This window comes from Sorex araneus, chromosome 10, assembly GCF_027595985.1.
Source record: "Sorex araneus isolate mSorAra2 chromosome 10, mSorAra2.pri, whole genome shotgun sequence".
NCBI classification, from domain to species: domain Eukaryota; kingdom Metazoa; phylum Chordata; class Mammalia; order Eulipotyphla; family Soricidae; genus Sorex; species Sorex araneus.
The window spans coordinates 817,006-838,512 of record NC_073311.1 but is presented as its reverse complement, the minus strand read 5'-3'; the positions used below and the strand labels follow the sequence as shown (position 1 = coordinate 838,512).

The 21,507-nt window shown below is 43.1% G+C and overlaps 1 protein-coding gene and 1 pseudogene across 3 annotated transcripts in view; one reads left to right on the top strand and one right to left on the bottom strand.

The window, feature by feature from the left end:
- Positions 1 to 21,507, bottom strand: part of MYZAP (myocardial zonula adherens protein) — a 120,279-nt gene that overhangs the window by 26,959 nt on the left and 71,813 nt on the right. The window lies entirely within an intron of this gene.
- LOC129399113 (heterogeneous nuclear ribonucleoprotein A/B-like) lies at positions 2,230 to 2,870 on the top strand (annotated as a pseudogene).

Sequence of the window (21,507 nt, the reverse complement as noted above, 5' to 3'; positions counted from 1 at the left end):
ACATCACAACAGAAACCAATGAAATTCAAAAGATCATCAGAGACTACTTTGAAAGTCTGTATGCCACGAAACAAGAGAACCTAAAAAAAATGGATGAATTCCTTGACTCCTACAATCTCCCAAGACTGAACCAAGAAGACTTGGAATACCTGAATAGACCCATTAATATCAAGGAAATTGAAACTGTAATCAAAAGTCTCCCCAAAAACAAAAGCCCAGGTCCAAATGGATTCATGGTGAATTCTTTCAAACCTTTAAAGAAGATCTGTTGCCAGTTCTCCTCAAGCTTTTCCAAGAAATTGAAAAAACAGGAACTCTCGCAAACAGTTTCTATGAAGCACACATCTCCCTAATACCAAAAGCAAACAAAGATACCATTAAGAAAGAAAATTATAGACCAATATGCCTGATGAACACCGATGCGAAGATCCTCAACAAAATATTAGCAAATAGGATCCAACAACTCAACAAAAAAATCATACACCATGACTAAGTGGGATTCATCCCAGGGATGCAAGGATGGTTTAACATTCAGAAATCAATCAACATAATCCATCATATCAACAAAAGTAAAGATAAAAACCATATGATCATATCAATTGATGCAGAGAAAGCATTTGACAAGATCCAACATCCGTTCATGATGAAAGCCCTCACCAAAATGGGTTTTGGAGGAACCTTCCTCAAGATAGTAGAAGCCATCTACCACAATCCTATGGCAAGCATTATCCTCAAAGGGGAAAAAACTAAGGGCCTTTTCTCGAAGATCAGGGACAAGAAAAGGATGCCCTCTCTCACCACTTCTGATCAATATAGTACTGGAAGTACTTGCGATAGCTGTTAGGCAATAAAATATATCAAGGGCATCCAGATAGGAAAGGAAGAAATCAAACTCTCACTATTTGCAGACGATATGATACTATATCTAGAGAAGCCTAAAGCCTCTACCAAGAAACTCTTAGAAACAGTAGACTTGTACAGTAAAGTTGCAGGCTCTAAAATCAACACCCAAAAATCCATGGCCTTCCTATATGCAAACAATGAGACAGAGGAAAGGGACATGAAAAAAGCAATCCCATTCACAATTGTGCCCCAGAAAATCAAGTACCTCGGGATCAGCTTAACTGAGGAAGTAAAAGACCTCTACAAAGAAAACTACAAGACGCTACTCCATGAAATGGAGGATGTGAGGAAATGGAAACATACCCCCTCCTCATGGTTAAGGAGAATCAACATTGTCAAAATGGCAATACTCCCAAAAGCATTATAAAGATTCAATGCGATCCCTATAAGGATACCCATGACATTCTTCAAAGAAATAGATCAAGCAATCCTGAAATTCATATGGAACAACAAATGCCCATGGATTGCTAAAACAATTCTTGGGAAAAAGACAATGGGAGGCATCACCCTCCCCAACCTCAAACTTTACTACAAAGTGGTAATAATCAAAACAGCATGGTACTGGAACAAAGGCAGAACTGCAGACCAATGGAACAGGGTGGAATATCCCTACACACAACCCCAAATGTATGACCATATAATCTTTGATAAGGAAGCAAGAAATGTGAAGTGGAGCAAGGAAAGCCTCTTTAACAAATGGTGCTGACACAACTGGACAACCACATGCAAAAGAATGGGCTTAGACCTCGACTTGACACCATGCACAAAAAATCAGATCAAAATGGATTAAAGACCTTAACATCAGACCACAAACCATAAGGTACATTGAAGACAAGGTCGGCAAAACCCTCCACGATATTGAAGCTAACGGTTTCTTCAAAGATGACATGCAACTGACCAACCAAGAGGAAACAGAGATAAACAAATTGGATTACATTAAACTAAGAAGTTTCTGCACCGCAAAAGATATGGTGACCAGAATACAAAGACAGTCTACAGAATGGGAAAGGATTTTCACCCAATACCCATCTGATAAGGGGTTGATATCAAGGGTATATTAGGCACTGGTTGAACTCTACAAGAAGAAAACATCAACCCCATCAGAAAATGGGACGAAGAAATGAGCAGAAACTTTCTCAAGGAAGAAATACAAATGGCTAAAAGGCACATGAAAAAATGCTCTTTATCCTAATCATCAGGGAGATGCAGATCAAAACAACTATGAGATACCACCTCACACCACAGAGACTGGCACACATCCAAAAGAACAAAAGCAACCGGTGCTGGCATGATATGGGAAAAAAGGGACTCTCCTACACTGCTGGTGGGAATGCCAGTGTGGAGAAGGTCCTAGACTAGAAGGAGCACTGGCTGGACATCCGGGTCATTGACCCCAAGAAGGCCATGGCCATGAAAAAGGACCCCGTCAGGAAGATTTTTGTGGGAGGTCTGAATCCTGAAGCCACCGAGGAGAAGATCCGCGAGTACTTCCGCGAGTTTGGGGAGATCGAGGCCATCGAGCTCTCCGTGGACCCAAAGTTGAACAAAAGACGGGTCTTTGTGTTCATCGCCTTTAAAGAGGAGGAACCTGTGAAGAAGGTTCTGGAGAAGAAGTTTCACACCATCAGCGGAAGCAAGTGTGAGATCAAGGTGGCCCAGCCCAAGGAGGTGTACCAGCAGCAGCAGTACGGCTTGGGGGCCGTGGAGGCCACAACCAAGGGAACCGTGGCAGTGGCGGCTGCGGAGGTGGCGGAGGTCAGAGTCAGAGTTGGAATCAGGGCTAGGGCAGCCCCTGGAACCAGGGCTATGGCTACCAGCAGGGCTACCGGCCAGGCTATGGCGGCTACGACTACTCGCCCTATGGCTATTACGGCTACAGCCCCGGCTATGACTACAGTCAGGGCAGTGCCAACTACAGGAAGAGCCAGCGCCTCGGTGGCCACCAGAATAACTACAAGCCATACTGAGGCTGCCAGGAGCTGGCCTCGGGCCTCGGGAGCGCAATTATGTACCAGTTGTAACGGCAACTCTGTGGCTGTCCTCTGTGCATCTTATTTAAAGTTTCCCCGGAAATCACTCTCCTGTCGCCTGTTTGCAGGGCTCTAGTTTTAGGCAGGGTGCGGGTCTCAGGCGGGAGGTCTGTGACCCTGGCTGTGAAAGCGTCAGCTGTACCTTAGAGACCAGTGTCACCTTTCACCATTTAATTTTGTATTATTTGCGTCATACATTTCCTGTAATGGAAGTGTTAATTTTACTGTACTTTTTGGTACCTTTTGGGAATCTAATGTATTGTAAGGTATTTTTCACGTGTCTTGATTTTGTCATGACCTGGATATTAAGGCTATCCAAATTTTTGGATTAAAAATGGAAACCCCCCCCCCCAAAAAAAAAAACAACAATGAATTTCTATCCCATTCTGTAGATTGTCTTAGTATTTTGGTCACTGTATCAAAATACTAAGCTTATGCAGTGCATAAGCTTCTTAGTTTAATATAGTCCCATTTGTTTATCTCTGTTTCTACTTGGTTGGTCAGTGGCGTGTCATCTTTGAAGATACTGTTAGCCTCAATATCATGGAGGGTTTTGCCAACTTTGTCTTCAATGTATCTTATGTATTCTGGTCTGATGTTGAGGTCTTTAATCCATTTTGATCTGACTTTTGTGCATGGTGTTAGGTTGAGGTCTAAGCCCATTCTTTCGCATGTGGTTGTCATTTGTTAAAGAGGCTTTCCTTGCTCCACTTCACATTTCTTGCTACCTTATCAAAGATTAGATATTCATACATTTGGGGTTGTGTGTAGGATTATTCCACCCTGTTCCATTGGTTTGAGGCTCTGCCTTTGTGCCAGTACCATGCTGTTTTAATTGTTACTGCTTTGTAGTAAAGTTTGAGGCTGGGGAGGGTGATGCCTCCCATCGTCTTTTTCTCAAGAATTCATGGGCATTTGTTGTTCCATATGAATTTCAGGAGTGCTTGATCCATTTTTTTTAAGAATTTCATGGATATTTTATAGGGATAGCATTGAATCTGTACAGTGCTTTGGGGAGTATTGCCATTTTGACAATGTTAAGTCTTCCTATCCATGAACAGAGGATATGTTTCTATTTTCTCATATCCTCTTTTATTTCTTGGAGTAGTGTTTTATAGTTTTCTTTGTAGAGGTCTACTTAGTTAGGCTGATTCCGAGGTACTTGATTTTCTGGGGCACAATTGTGAATGGGATTGCTTTTTTCATGTCACTTTCCTCTGTCTTGTTATTTGCATATAGGAAGGCCATGGATTTTTTGGATATTGATTTTAGAGCCTGCGACTTTAATGTACAAGTCTATTGTTTCTAAGAGTTTCTTGGTAGAGGCTTTAGGATTCTCTAGATATAGTATCATATCATCTGCGAATAGTGAGAGCTTGATTTCTTCCTTTCCTATCTGGATGCCCTTAATATCTTTTTTTTTTTACCTAACTGCTATTGCAAGTACTTCCAGTACTATATTGATCAGAAGTGGTAAGAGTGGGCATCCTTGTCTTGTCCCTGGTCTTAGAGGGAAGGCCCTTAGTTTTTCTCCATTGAGGATAATACTTGCCAGAGGTTCGTGGTAGACGGCTTTGACTATCTTGAGGAAAGTTCCTTCTAAACCCACCCAATGCCCTTATGATAATGGGCTGATATCAAAGATATACAAGGCACTGGTTGAACTCTACAAGAAGAAAACATCCAACCACATCAAAAAATGGGGCAATACCAGTCGGGGCCCGTGCTCGACTCCGGCCGGCCGGGTTTTCGGCCCGGGCGCCCATGCCCCTGCAGAGCCGGTGGATGTGGAACAAGCGGGAACCAGAGACAGCTTTAGGAATTGGGGTTCCAGCAAGTGCTTGCACCCATGTATGGAGACTGAACTAAGCTTTTGCCCCACGCCGGCTAACGGAGGAAATAACCTTCCTTCTTGGTCTCTCTCCCCTCCGGGAGAAGGCGTGGTGTCCGACATTTTGGGGGTCCGTTGAGAAGGTATGAACTTTGGCGCGGAAAAAAAAAAAATGTGTGCTTTGAACTTGAAACAGCCGCGGGATACAGGGCCAGCCCCAGTCGGGGCCCGTGCTCGGCTCCGGCCGGCCGGGTTTTCGGCCCGGGCGCCCATGCCCCTGCAGAGCCGGTGGATGTGGAACAAGCGGGAACCAGAGACAGCTTTAGGAATTGGGGTTCCAGCAAGTGCTTGCACCCATGTATGGAGACTGTGAACTAACTTTGGCTACTACTGTTCCAGGAAGGGAAATGATTCATTTTCAAACTTAAATCTTCGCGGACTTAATTACTATAATACAGAAATTGTAAAGAGACATTTTATCTCTTCATTCTCATCAATGGAAAACTTATTATCAAATATTTCCCTATTAATAGAGCTGTATTCTTAGGGGATAAATTCCAACAAAAATAGTGAGTCCGTTTTGAAACTCTAACAACAATAGTGAGTTATGTGTTGAAATCTGGAATGTAATCAAGGTAAAGAGAAAAGGAAGTGAAATTATCACTCACCTACGGGGTGGGTTGGGGGGTGAGGGGTGGGATGTATACGGTTTTTTTTTCTTTTGTTTGTTTGTTTGTCTGTTTTGTTTTTGCTTTTGTTTTTGTTTTTATTGGTGGTGGAATATGGGCACTGGTGAAGGGATGGGTGTTTGAGCATTGTGTAACTGAGATATAAGCCTGAGAACTTTGTAACTTTCCACTTGGTGATTCAATAAAATAAATTTAAAAAAAAAATGGGGCAATAAAATGAACAGAAACTTTCTCAAGGAAGAAATACAAATGGCTAAAAGGCACATGAAAAAATGCTCTCTATCACTAATCATCGGGGAGATGCAGATCAAAACAACTATGAGATACCACCTCACACCACAGAGACTGGCACACGTCCAAAAGAAAAAAAGCAACTGGTGCTGGCATAATATGGGGAGAAAGGGACTCTCCTACACTGCTGGTGGGAATGCCAACTGGTTCAGCCCTTTTGGAAAACAGTATGGATGCTTCTCAAAAGATTAGAAATGTTGCTCCCATTTGACCCAGCAATACCATTCCTGGGAATATATCCCAGAGAGGCAAAAAAGTATAGTTGAAATGACATCTGCACTCGTATGTTCATTGCAGCACTATTTATAATAGCCAGAATCTGGAAAAAACCCAAGTGCCCAAGAACAGATAAAAAAAAAAAAGTTAAAGAAACTTTGGTACATCTACACAATGTAATACTATGCAGCTGTTAGAAAAGATGAAGTCATGACCTTTGCATATAAGTGGATCAACATGGAAAGTATCATGCTAAGTGAAATGAGTCAAAAAGACAGAGACAGACATAGAAAGATTGCACTCATCTGTGGAATGTAAGTAACAGAATGGGAGACTAACACCCAAGAATAGTAGAGATAAGTACCAGGAGGTTTGATCCACGGCTTGGAAGCCGACCTCACATGCTGGAGGAAAAGGCAGCTTAGATAGAGAAGGGAACACCAGGTAAAGTGTGGTTAGAGGACCCGCTTGAGATGGGAGATGCGTGCTGAAAGCAGACTATAGATTGAACACGATGGCCACCTAATACCTCTATTGCAAACCACAACACCCAAAAGGAGAGAAAGAACAAAAGGGAATGCCCTGCCACATAGGTCAGGTGGTGTAGGGGGTATGGGGTGGGGGGGATGAGGGATACTGGTATCATCGGTGGTGGAGAATGGGCACTAGTGGAGGGATGGGTACTCAAGCATTGTATGACTGAAACACAAGTACAAAAGTTTGTAAGTCTGTAACTGTACCTCATGGTGATTCACTAATAAAATTTTTTTTAAAAAAATGAATTTCTAAATTGCCAAAACATGTGGTATATTCTAAGGAATATATGCATGATACCTTTGGTGTAAGCCATGTGAGGATATGCAAATGCCTTTACTTGCAAAAAACAACAACAAAATACCACAAAAAAAAACCAAACCTTAATGACAGAGAAATGGTTATCTAGAGGAAGGAGGGAACAACTAGGAGGATGAGACAGAGGAACACTGTCTTCTCATAACACCTTGCTGCATAGATTGTACTCTGAAAGCACTAGTTACAAGTACAAAATTAAACAAATAAACCAAAAAGGAAAAAATTAATCCTAAAACTTAAGAACAAATGGGGAAAAAGAGACTTAATTGAATATCAAATTAGTGAAAAGGGTGAATTTAAGGATTGACATAAAAAGGTATTTGTATCCAATAAAACTGCCTCAGGATATGTTGGAGAAAAAAATCAATTCTAGGGGACACACACACACACACACACACACACACAAATGTGCCAGATGAACCCAAACACTTTGTTATGTAAAAATGAGGGCATGAAGGGCTCCCTTTGACCAAGGATGGGACAAAAGGGCATCAAAAAATAATGGATGTAACTGCAAAAAACACATAGAGTATGTAGACATAGACAGATATGAAAATATTTTATTTCTTTGTGTTATATTTGTTCTATTTTGGGGGCATACCTGGCTCTGCTCAGGGTTTTTGCTCAGGGATCACTCCTGTGGGGACTAGAGGAACCACATTAATTCTGGGGATTAAACCATAGTTGGCTGCACGCCAAGCAAATGCCTTAATCCCTGTGCCATCTCTCTGGCCACCTGTTTTATGATTCTAAGAAAACAAGACCAGGCTGGGGATATGGCTCAACAACAAAGCACATGCTTGCATGACAGAGCTAGGCATGACCCCCACACCACACACACAGAGCCAAATACAAAGAGCAAGAATACCTTACTGGATACTATTGGATGTAAGAGAGGCTTGAACTCCTTCCTGCGAAACTAGACAACTCAGAGAAAAAAGTAAAGCACTGCCCCACCATCCCTGTGCCATCCCTGTGCCACCGCAGTAGGCGGGCAAGTCTGACTTTACAGCTTTCCCACTAATAAATGGAGGAGGAGTGCAGAGTCTCACCAAGCCTGCCATATCACACAAAACAGTCAGGGGCAAAGCTATGGCAGAATGTTACAACTGTGCTTTGGTCACTGCCAACACCCACTGGTGTCTTAGCACCATCCAAAGTGGGGATAAGCAGGTGCTACATTCCTACAATGGCACAAAATTGACTACATAGGGGAGTTCCTGAAGGATTTTTGTCTCTCCAGGTCCACCACAAAACACACAGTCAGTAATAGTAGCAGTGGCAGCATCATGTCTCATCAAATGTTTAGCTCTTAGAGCTATTAAGGAGACAAAAGCCCAGTTCAAAATGGCCTGATTTCCAGCAACAAGTCACTCAGGAAGGGGCTGGAGCAATAGCACAGAGGGTAAGGCGTTTGCCTTGCACGCAGCCAACCTGGGTTCAATTCCCAGCATCCCATATGGTGCCCTGAGCACCGCCAGGGGAAATTCCTGAGTGCAAAGCCAGTAGTAACCCCTGTGCATTGCCGGGTGTGAACCAAAGAGAAAAAAAAATAAAGTCACTCAGGAAAAATAAACGTGTGTGAATGTGTATGTGAGTGTGTGTGTGAGTGACTGAGTCTGTGTGTGTGAGTGTGTGGGGCGGGGGGTGGCTAAGTAAACAAGTAAACAAGAAGCAATATGTTCTAGATTATAAGAACATAGAGGCATTAGAACCAAACAGAATAACTCTTCCCTGTCTGCTGATTGGCACAAAGCATCAGTAAGGACATAGGCACTGGAGAGATGGCTCATAGGGGAGAGGCACTTGCCTGGTATGCACAAGGACCCAAGTCCAAACCCCAGCTCCAGGTACACTCACCCCAGAACCATCAGGAGTGGCCGTGAGCAGCAATGAGGTGGCTCTGGGGAAGCCCCCTCCACACCCACCCAAGCACTGAAATGCCTGACACGGCTGGCCAAGATCAATGGGAATGGCCCCCCAGGTCCCTCAGCAACACTCAGGAAACCCCCAAACTATAATTAAGTCTTTTTAGGAAATCTTATGGAGTGATATTAAACACACTGAGGAATTACACATTTTGTTGGGTGTGATAATGGTGTTCTGAACATATAATTTTAAAAGGACATATGTTTTAGATATGCATAGTAAACTAGACAGGAAGCCTTTAGAATGCCTGGGGTTTGCTTTAGAATAACTACACAAAGTAGGGGGAGAGATTAAAAAGAAAGGAATATCACACAAAGTCTCACAAATATGGCCAACTCTTGCTCTTACTTGGATCTGGGTAATGAGTTTAAGGGGGCTTCATGAATTGTTCTGTGTTCAAGAGAGCCTTGGACATTTTCATTATGAGGTTTTCAAATTCCACCTGGTGTCAAAAATATAATCCTCTTACATGAAAAACATACTATATAAAACAGACTATAATCAGACACACTTAAGAAAAATAGCTAATGCTAATAGTGAAAGGCATTCCCAATTAAACACAGTAATAAATTACTTAGCCTTTATTCTTCCGAATTTGCTAAACTATTGGCTGAAGAAACCAGGATTGGAAGAGGGGCAGCCACTTTCAAGTACTGCAGGTGGTACTGTAAATTAGAATGACCTTTTGAGCAATTTAGCAATAAATATTAAGAGCCATAAAACTGTTTCTACCCTTTGACCCACTAATCCCACTCCTGGGAATTTATCCTAAGGATATAATTCAGACAGAGGCAAAAAGCTATATATACAGAGATATTCTCACTCCTATTATTTATAATACAGAGAAAATGGAAATAACCTTGATGTCTAAGCACTATAAAAGAAGGGGAGTAAATTAGGTACTATCAATTTGAGGGAATACATTACATAGCCACTAAAAACAAATACATCGCAAGTTGCAAAGGTGTTTACAAAAAGCCTCAAGAGATAGAAAACAGAAGTTTTCAATGATGAAGATAAAAGATGGAAAAGAAATTAAATAAATAAAATAATTTAAGGATTGTGGAAGAATTACAAGTTCCCCAAAGTGTGTTTTGTTTAAATTTCTTTAAATTTCAATACAACTAATTCTCAAAACAAACCAAAAAATAACAAAAACCATCTTTATGGAGTTCTTTTTTCACTCCTTCCTATAGCACTATTTTAAAAACTGATCTATGATATCTTTCAGTGATAGAAAAATGAGTAAAGAAATATGCTTAAATGTTCCAGGAATGTGTATTTAATCAAATTACATTAAAAAGTGGCTTTGCACAGGAATTTTTCTATTTTCAAAGTAATTCAAGGAATTTTGGAAGCAAGAGCCTAAGAGAGTTCTATTAATCCTGGTCACTTGAAAAAGGAAAACAAGGCTTAGAGAGATAGTGCCGGGCTTAAGGCACTTGCCTTGCATTCCACCAACCATGGTTTGATCTCTGGTACCACACAGGGTCCCCCAAGCTCCACCAGGAGTGATCCCTGAGCCAACTGTAAGCCCTGAGCACTGCCAGGTGTGACTGAATATAAGACAATAAGAGAGAACTAGAAAAGAAAAGAAAATACAATGAGGAGAGGAGAAAAGAAGAGAAAAAAGGAAAAGAAGAGGGAAAAGAAAAGGGAAGGGAAGGGAAGAGAGGGGAGGGGAGCGGAGGGGAGGAAAGAAAGCAATCCGAGGCAGAGCTGTGGTTTGCAGGGTAAGGGTGGGTGCACTCTGGGACAGAGATGGGTGCACTGTCTTATTGTGGGCAGAGAAAGACATGACAAGGCTACAGCTGCTCAAGCTTCTGCTAGAAGCTCATGTTTCCAGTAAGGAGGCTCCCAGAAGCTCTGGAGCTCCCTAAACACAGGCACACATATTTGCTTCCCTGCAAAGCAGGAATGCCATGTTGGTGCTTCCTTCACAGTCCTCACTGTGTTCTAGGAAGCCAGAAGCTGTGACTATGAGTGAAGTCCAGTGTTGCTGAAGCCACTGTACCCTCAGATAACAGGCACAAACAAAAGTAAAGCCCCTACCACATTCTTCTGCCACAAATACAGTATAGGTCCAAATTACTTCTAATATTAAGTGATACTTGGTGTTCACCCATTCGTTTTCCCAACCAGCTTGTCATAGTCTGGCTTGGAGATTCGTGGTCCAATCTTGACAGCTCAGGGCACAAGGTGGGCACCAATCCACATACACACAACGACATATACACAACTGACATGGAGATGATTTAAAGATACAGATGTGCCAAATGCACACATTTGAGGGAGTAGGGGTGGGTTGTGGGAAGAATCCAGGGTACCCAAAGAAATATGAAGACCCTTACAGAGACAATGGACTAGGGGTTATTATTTTTCCTCTTCTAACTATTGTTTTAATGACATCAAACAAAACATTATTAGAGGACTTGCTGTGTTTTCTGTGATCACATTGACTCATTCAGGATTTGCTTCTCAAACTAGAGAAGGAAGAATGTTAGCAGGCAGTGCGCCCCTGCCAGGAATGTCCTAATACTGGTGGAAACTTTAGATCCTGGCACAGTTTCCCCTGGTACTGCCTTCTCCTCAGAGAAGCACTTGGTTCCTAAAATGACAGGTTCGGATGCTTCTGGGTTTGGTAACATTTAACATTCTAAGAAAAGAACTCCCAAGTCTTGAGTTCCTTTTATCTTGAAATCACACATTGTATGGATAATGATGTTATCTGTTTGCCAACTTTCAAAAGTCTTTAAATAGTGCCTCCTAACATAAAATGAGCTATTGCTATGTCATTGCTAGTATTTCTCTCTCCTTAAACTGTGAGTTTCTGGGAAGTAAACACCTTGGTCATTAAATTCTCCATCAATGAATGAACCACAAGTCCCTCTTAAGAGTTGCATGCAGGCATTTGATTTCCATTTCTGACACCTCAGATGGTCCCCAGAGCCCCATGAGGAGTGTCCTAAGGGACACAGAGCCAGGAGGAAGCCCTGAGCAGGTGTAGGGGAAAAATCTTCAGGGGCCCAATTGTTTAGAACATATTTTTCCTGACGCAGAGGAACCCAGGTAGACTGAGTTAGACTTAGTAGACTCCAAAGTACTCTCCCAAATGGAAGACACACACCCCCAATCCAGGGTATCATGCAGCTGATAGGACAGGGAAATAAATCCCTTTGACACCTTTCTCTTGTTTTTGATAAATTTTGAGTTTGGAGATTTGACCTTCACAATGTTGCAGTGCCCAGTGTGAGACTGAATTTAGGTCCAGCTGCCACCTGGAGTCAGAATTGACTCAGGAACACCAGGTTCAAGCCAGGTTATTCAGAAATGAAAGATGATCAAAATCCACTTTCCAGAACTATAATATTGCTGAAAATTAAAATATCAAGTAGTAGACCCTTTATACAACAAAGAAGAGAAACAAATCTCCATCAAATCTGAAATCTTTCACCAGATATTAAAATAATTTTTCTTTTTGTTTTGGTCAGCACTTTTCTTTGGAACTCAACTGAACAGTTGGCTAGTACCCTAACCAATCATTCAGGTTATTAGTTGTCTAAGATTACAGGCCAGTTTGTTATTTAAGGGGAAGGGGCTATCTACATATTTTTAACTACTATGAAGTGAAGGAGGCAAGGGCCTCCACTATACCATCAGGGTAGTGCATATAAAAGGAGTTCTGATTGGCCTAGCTGATCTGATTGATTGGTTTGTGTAACCAATTAGAATGATGGGTGTTCCCATCGTTGTTAATATCAGACATGACCAATCAGGCAGAAGGACAGAGCCACCTCAAGTTTTAAGCACAGGGTCTGTGGGCCTTTCTGGTACTGGAAAAGAAAGAAGCTCCAATGAGAAGCTGATGCTGGGAAGAAGGTGGATGGGGGAGTTGCTAAAGGGATGCTGCTGCTGAAAGAGCTGTGAAGAGGGAGCCACCCAGACCCTATCCTGAGCAGAGGTTTCCACTGACTCTTGTGAGTCCTAGATGGTACTAGAACATTAAAGGCAACCTCTGGTTGGTGTACAATTCTACCTCACATCCCCAAGACCCCAGAAGCTAGACTTCTGTAACAATCATGACTTTCTTCTCATCACCCGTGATTGGGTGTCCTGCATAGGCGCCTTGAGCTAAGTCGTGGCCACACACAGGAGTCGCAGGAGAAACTGTAATAAAATACTGACTTCTGGGCCTGATGCCCAAGGATGCTGAATAAATCCCTTTCCATGTATAAAAACAAACAAACGACAACAATAACAAAAATAAACAACCCTCCCAAGCATCTAACATTTCAAATTCCCTAGTGTGAATTTGAGGGGTATGGAGAATTCATGCTTTCGTCCCTCTTTTTCTCCCCAGTTCCATATCATGCTGGTGCTGTCCCATTCTATCCTCCTACACTAAAAACTACTCCATTTTTTTCACTCCCTGCTGGATAAACCAACAGCCCTTACCCACACCCACTGAAGGCAAAGAAATAGCCCAGTTCCACAACTAATCTTGAAAAGAACATGATGCTGCTGAATCTTCCGTAGTAGATTGGTTTGGTCTAACAACTTTGGGGTCTTCACAGAATGAGGACAAGTAGATTCCCATTTTTGCCTGAAGGCACGGCATCTCACAGCCATACCTGACACCCTCCAACACAGAAATGGCCCAGCTCTACAGCTGAACCTGATCAAGCTGCCAAGCCAGCAAATTGTTCCCGCTCCATAGGTTCTGGACCATGCACCACCTCTAAAGTTCATAGTACTGTTAGACCAGTAGGATTCAGCAAATCTGATGGGAAAGTTGCTCATTAGGCTCAATAAGTGAAAATAATAACATAGACTGCTCAAGTAGCACCAATCAACTCAGTAAATCTTCAGACAATGATTTCAGGAACACTACAGTGAGGTATAATAATTATCACAAATTGACTTTTGCTGAGATGTTTTGAAAATTCCATTTGCCTTTGCTTTATAACAAACAATATGAAGTGTACTTGTTTATGCCTGCTGGGTTGGTGGGTAGGAAACTGGGGATGTTGGTGGAGGAAAGGTCACACTGCTGGTGGGATTGGTGCTAGAACACTGAATGCCTGAAACAACTATACTATGAACAACTTGGTAAATCATGGTGTTATAACTAAAATTTAAAAAAATAACAGCTACTTTACTTTCAGTGCTCGGTGAGCCTACAGGGCTTCTTTCAGGCCTTTGCACAGGCTGTTGGTACCTTGATCAGGACAGACTTTCACTGTCTATCTCCTCCTCCACCAGGAAACCTGCTGCCACAGATATCATGTGACTACTATGTATGCTGCTGCCACATCGTGCACAATAGTCATGCTCCAGATTAGCTCCCTCTCCTGGCAACCTCTCCTGGCCAACTATCTCTCTGTTCTCTCGGCCTTTTGGGCAAAGCCCTGTTGGACTCAGCACCATTACTACCATCCTTTGCTTATACCTTTCCCTGATGTTAGAGAACAAGGTCACAGAGCACAGCTGTTTGCTATGTCTATTCTAGAAAAGCACAGCTAATTGACAGGGTGAAAGTGCCCCCATCAATCTGCACGTTCTTATAAACTTTGGGGAGGAAATTGCTGTCATTAAAGGATTCATCCAAATTTGTTTCCAAAGGAGACTGTATGTCAACCAGACCAAAATGAAGCGGTGTAAACAGTCTGTAAAAGTCTGTGGTAGACTCAGAGGCAGCCCAGAGCCTGCAAATCTTCTTGGCTTCCAGAAACTTTCTTCCACTAGTGACAGATGTGTAAGATATAGGTCATTTCATGTGAGATAGGCTCTTACAGAAAACAGTAAGAGCCAGTAATTAGAATTATGTGAATAGTACCCAATTGTGTAAGCCTCATACAACATAATAATATTGACTCTAGAATAAGAAATGTGGCAGAAAATTATTATTAATATTACTTGGTGGTATTATATTATCTAACAGTATGTATATTGTTGGATATCAACCCTAGGTGTTTTAGGCTTCACCGGTGAATTGCTGCTTTCCTTCTCCCAGAGACATTTACAGAACCCTTGGTAACAGCCCTAATTTGGCTAAAGTCTATCTTCAACCTTTCCTTTGTGCTGGATATTGACCCTAAGTGCTTTAGGCTTCATCAGTCAACTGCCCCCTTTCTTCCTCCCTGAGAAGTTTAACATGCCCTTTCTAGCATCCCTAACTTAGTTAAAGTTTATCTTTAACCTTTCCCTTGTATTTTACCTCTCATTGTCACAGTTCCCAAGTCAGTCTTGATTACTTGTAAGCCAAAACTTTGGTGATTCTGAACTTTTATTTGTATGGCTTTGTATTTAAAGTGCTGTATATTTGTACCTGCATTTCTATTTCTCCTACAGTCTTTTTATATTTTACTATAGAGCAATGTTCTTTGGTTAAACACAGAAAGACCATTAATGCTATGCTCCTAATATTTGGGAGTTGACTGACTCTGAAATTTATCTGTTCCTGGGCATAATTACTTGGTGATAATTACTTGACTAAGGCTTCAGGTTCTGTAGTTCCTAACAACCCAAAAGGGAGGCCCTGCCGTGGGACTGGGATGGACCCGGGGCGATTGGCAAAGCTACCCGGCATCGAAATGGGACATTCTAGAAAGCATAAATGCATGGTCTTGATGCAAACTGTTACAACCTAAGAGACAGGACCCCAAAGGGGAAGGACAAGCTGAACTGGCCTGAAGACTTAGTCTGGGATTTACGGTAAAAGCCTTGCTTGTTGTCAGAACCCAGACAACTAAGTGTTAAAGCCTTGCTTGCTTTCAGCCCAGAGAACTAAGTGTTGGGATCTTTGTCTCTTGCTGTGTTTATCCAAACAACTGCAAGTATTGATAACTTATACAACTAGAAGGAAAGATAAAAGCAATGTAGATGTCCCTGGGAGACAAAGTGTCTTCTTGAGTTGACCGCCCCAAGAGAATTTCCTCTGCCAAATGTTTATCTATGTAAATGACCAATCACACCTGTCCTTACCTCAACCCCCTTTCAGATGTTCTAGAAGGATGCTGCTAGCAACTCTGCATTAAACGGGCCATTTTCACCATCAGACTGTGGTCCCCAGCCTCCCTGTCTCCCCGTCTCTCTGTGTCTCTGTTGAAGAGCCCTGGGGAGGTGAGTAGGTGGGGAGGCAGCTCTGGGTCACCAAATACACATGTGAGTCACAGCTGCAGCACCCGCATTTTGCTTTGTGAACTCATAGTATATAATTATACATATATCATAATTTAATAGTATAGTTATACATATATCACTTGGTATGGTTTTAAAAAGAAGCTTGTGAGCCAGAGAGATCGTACTAGGAAAGGCTCTTGCCTTGCATGCATCTGGCCCAGGTCCTATCCCAGGCACTACATGTGGGCCCTCAAGCCCCACCAGGAGCAATCCCTGAGCGAGGAGCCAGGAGTCAGCTCTGAGCACAACCAGGTGTGGCTGCCCCCAAAACCATCCAAATTACTCAATAAATAAAGTTGTATTATGGGGTATTTCACTCATTGGCAACTTATAAGATGCATGTAACTGAAAAAATGGCATACATGAGACTATAAAACAGCTGAATCAAATTGATAAAATCTCCTAAGGGAACAAATTAAATGCTTTTAATCTACTGTTCACATTTATCATATTATTTTTTATGTTCTTTGAACTTTTTTTTCATTTTAGGAATAGCTCCTGAGAACCAACAAGGCACATTTATTTAAAATCCAGGGTTAGGGCTGAGCGTGGCTGTGCTCATGTGTGTCCGGAAACACCAAACTTCAGTGGATAAAGTCACTGCCTATCTCAATACTTCCACTTTGGGTCCCTCCCATAGACCCTCACTTTATAAGACTGCTGGAATTAAGCTGCATTGATAAGGAAATTGTTTTCCTAATGAAAAATGTATCAGAGATAATAACTGCCCATCAAAACTTTGAGTCAAAATGAAATAACACAGGGTGTGAATTCTAGGTCAAAGTAAAGCCACGTGTCACTTAATATCCTCACTATGTCACTATGAATGTGTCACTATGAATCCTCATAGACTTCTCATAGGAAGTCATGGCTTTTCGGTCATATGAAACTCCCAAAAGGAAATAGCTTAAAGGTCCCCAAGACTCTTAACTCCCCTAAAACCCATGGATTAGTAAGTGATCAAGGATGGAACAGGACAGGCAAGAACCTTCTAAAGTTCACTCAGGGCATTAGTCACCTTCTCCCTTTGCTTCCTCATACCCTTGACAGGTTTTCTGTCAGCCTCCTGTTGTCTCTGTGATCTCGTATTCAGTTTCCCTGCACAAAACAGGGCCCATGAACTCCACCATTTAAAAAAAAAAAAAAACCGCACATTTCTTCCTTTGAAAACTTTTTGTAGTTTTTGCTATAGCTTCCTTTCATCTAACTCTACAATTTCAAAGTCATTGTGCTTTACAAGTATATTCTTCTTGATTGAAGACTACCACAATAAGAATTTTTTAAATTAATAAATCTACCCTCCTCCTAAAAAAAAATAATAGCAGGCAGGGAAATATGACTATCTCAGAACGCGAGCCACACTAATGCAGGAGGAAAGAATGAACAGTTTCGAGAGGACAAGGAAAATGGAACATTATCTTATTTCGGGGGCACTGAAGGGAATGAATTAAGGCCACAACAACATGAAACTGAAAAATTGCTAAATAAAGCTCTGAGTGGGGAAAATGAAAAATCAATGAAGGAACGGAGGGAAAAGGGTACATTTTTCATCTTCATGGGGCTTGACTGGGTTTGTGGAAATTCATTTTCAATTAATGTGTCTTATGGCATTCGGCCAGGCTACCTAGGAACAGGGACATATTTCTGTCCATTTCTCCTATTAAGTTTGAAGTCGTATATAATAGCGCATCCCTTCGCGAGGGGCGGGGGGCGGCCTCTGCGGCCGAACTGCCCGATGGTTTGGCTCGGCCTTAGCTGAAGGGCAGCTGACCCCGCAGGAGTCCGGCGCCCTGGGCCTTCACGGGAAGGGCCGCCACACGCTGGGGGCAGCGCGAAGGCCACACCGGCAGGCAGCTCCGGCGTCGGCGGGCAGCCGCTCTCCTCAGGAACCCGCGGCCGTCCCCTGAGGCGCGACTCCAGGCTCTGACGCGCCCGTGGACGGTGGGGGCCTCCCGCCCGGACTGCGGGGTGGCACGTGGCCCAGAGCCCTCTGGGGCGGGCAGTGGACGCTCACGGCCAGCACCGTCTTCCCGGGCCAACCCGGCCGCGTCATCGGGGCAGAGCTGGGCAGCACGTCCTGCGCCTCTGCCCGCCCCGCCCCGCCCCCGCCCGGACGCCGGCCCCCCGCGCCGAGGCGATGCCCCTCAGCGGCCCACGGCCAAGCGTTTCTCCCAGGAGTGCGCTGGGGCCTGGCCATCCGGGCGGCTCTTTCCTCCTCTCTGCGCCCCGTGGGTCTCGAGGGGCACCACAGACGGAAACCCTGTCCGCGGGGAGACCGGGGGGTGAGACGTCTCCGGCAGGTCGCGGAGGGAGGTGCTGAGAAGCTGCTGTCGAGGAGGAGGGTGGCAAAGTGTGAGCAGGGCAGCCTGTGTGTCGCCTCCCCGTGCCTCCACCTGCAGGTGTTGTTTCGGGCCGCAGGACCGAGAGCAGGAAGAGCCTTGGTGAGAACTGCTTCAGACTATAAACGGGCGGATGGACCCCGAAGCTACTAGAACCACAGCTGGCCGGAGCCAGTGCAAAGCCGACACTTGAAAACGTTTCCTCAAGCTCAAGTGCAGGGAACACAGAGTCTGTCCCGCAGCAGCCGGGCTCTGGGGTGGCTCCCACTGCCTTTGCTTTCTGCTACTAATTCCTCCCCCAACTTACCCAGCAGCTGCGGCCTGAGGAGTCCAGCAAGAATGAGGAGCAGAGTCATGAAGGCTTGTGCTAAGCCACCACAACTGGCCTCAACCTACACCTCTACCCCCCTCATTACTGCTCCTCCTGACAATCCAGTCAGAACAGATTACTGTACCCTGAGCTCACTCAGTGCTTTCTACTGTCTGGGGTTTGGGTTTTTGCTTAAGTCCATCTCTTGCCTGGAGAGTTCCTCAGTCCACCCATTCAGTCCCTGCCTTGAAAAATCCAGTTCATCCTGTGAGACTCAAACAAATCCCACCGTCTCCCTAAAGACTCTCTCCCTCTCCCACACCAGAATTAGTGAACAGGATAGGCGCTGTGCTACGACCCTCCCCCCCCCATCTGTGATTCACATCAAGCACTACAACACGAGACAGAGACTGTTACAGTTCCCATTTTCCTGACAGGAAGCGGATCCTTGGAGAGGATGAGTAACTCACCTAAGAGACAAGTCCAGTCAGGAGCAGGGCCAGGTTTCAGGGCCAAATCCACTTAATTTATAATTCATGAATTAAACCACTTTGTGTTCTTAGCAGACCATGTTGATATCTGCTTAACACATATAATCTGCTTCAAATTCTAATAGAAATTTTCCTAGAAAGTCCTTTGAGGGCAGGAACTCCAGTATCTGCTCTGCATTCAGTTCATGGAAGGTGCTTCATAACTGACTACCAACTAACCCGCCAAGAAGAGTTCCCCAAAAGTTAGACCTGACTCCTTACCACACCATTTCCAACCCTAAGGCCAAAGCCTGGTTTCCTGGCAACTTTAGCAGAGGAATGGAAATATGCAAAGACAACCACACCAGAGAAACAACTGCAGTAACAACTGCAGCAAGATAAAGAGAATATAAATAAAAGACAGAAATGTCAAGAATGGACAAGCCAGAAAACATCCTCCATCACTCCCCCCCCACCAAAAAAAAAGCAATCTCTATCAATGCCATAAACACACACAAAAAAAACTCCACATGGATGAGTCTATGGATGAATCTTTATTAGTTCAGCAAATGTTTATTGAGCACCTGCCATATGCTGGTGGTCGTTGTAGGGGTTGGGATACAGCTTTGAATGAAACAAATGCCTCTCTGCCCTCATGGAGCTTACATTCTTGTGTAACACACAACAGATAAAATAAATAAGCACACTATAACAAAAACTCAGAATATAATGCAAGATGCTAAGTGCCATCGGTTAAAAGAGAATAAGGAAGAAAGAGGGTGGAGTACCTGAGGCCAGGAGTTATAAATCTCAAGATGCAAATCAAACTCAAACCATTATCCCCAAAAAAAGTTCCTATGCAAATAAACAAGACAGATAATACAATACACACAGAGAGAAGTTTTAACGATCAAAATGAAAAACTTGTATCATATACCATATCTACAATATACTGTAAACAAACAAAAACATTGAGTGGGATTTTTTAGATTAATTGCTGAATCCTACTGGTCTAACAGTATATAATGACATCCAAATATTTGGGGGGTGTGGGAAATGGTCAACACTGATGAGTATACAGAGTGCTTACAAATCAGCAGGGAAGAAGGCAAACCGCCAAACAGAAACAGAAACAACCAGTGAACAGCTAGTTCATACAGAGGGAGGCCCAGAGGGCCAAATGCTGATGGAAAGAGGCTCAGTCTCACCCATCAAGATGATTAGTGGTCAGGATGACTCAAATTAAAATTAAAAGACACTATTTAACAACTAGTTTAAATTACAGGTCATAAGTGCCCAGAGCAGGGGAGAGTGTGGAGAGGTAGGCAAAGGTGCAGGGGTGCAGGAGGAGATAGAGGTGGGAGACAACTGGCAGTAGACAAGCAAAGGTAGACCAATGAAGGAAGGGTTGGCAACGCAGCCCCCCAGGTCAATTTCCCTACTGGGGAAGCACAAGAGATAAGCAGCCCTGCTTGCAGAAGAATAAACATTTGGAAGCAAGATGAATGTCTGGCAATAGGAAACATTCCAATATATTCACACACTGGATTTTTAGATAATGATTAACTCAGGTGTGCCTGTGGAAACCACAAAAAATTAAATTGGAGGAAAGACTAAGTCGCAATTATATACACAATAGGATTACATATATATATATATATAACAAATAAATAAATCCACGTAAACACAGAAACTAAATTATATACTGATAATAGAGACATACAAATGCATTTTTGAAAAAACACAAAACATCAAAACCTGACCTGGATAAGGGACCAAACTGTTTCTCAGAGGGAGGACAAGAGGAAGAGGGGGAAAGAGAAAAGATAGAATTGGTGAGTAGCTGAGTCTCTATTTTTTTATTTGTTTTTAGGGTGTGGGTACACACCCAGTGGTGCTCAGGGGCTACACCTGGCTGTATACTCAGGGGATCATAAATTATGCCAGGTACTGCTGCTCAGTACATGCAAGGCAAGCACCTAACTCACTGTACAATCTCTCCAGTTCAAGAGTCTCTTCTTTAAAGGAGGTGCATGAGGCTCAGTAATAGAGCAATTGTCTTGCACATGTGAAGTCATGGATTCCATCCCTGGTACCAAAAAAAACACACTCTTTTCTCTAGTGCTCTCTCTTAGAAAAAAATCTGAAACATAGCATAATGCTAACATTTGTTCATTTTAGGGGCTGGAGAAATAGTACAGCGGGTAGGGTGTTTGTCTTGCACAGGGCCGACCCAGGTTCGATTCCCAGTGTCCCATATGGTCCCCTGAGCACCGCCAGGAGTAATTCCTGAGTGCAGACCCAGGAGTAACACCTGAACATCGCCGGGTGTGACCCAAAAAAGAAAAAAAAAACATAAACAACGAAACATTTGTTTATTTTAGAGGAGAGTATATGGGTTTTGATGTTCATCATTTTCTATACTTACATTTGAAAAAATATTTAAAAAACTTTGAAACCAATCA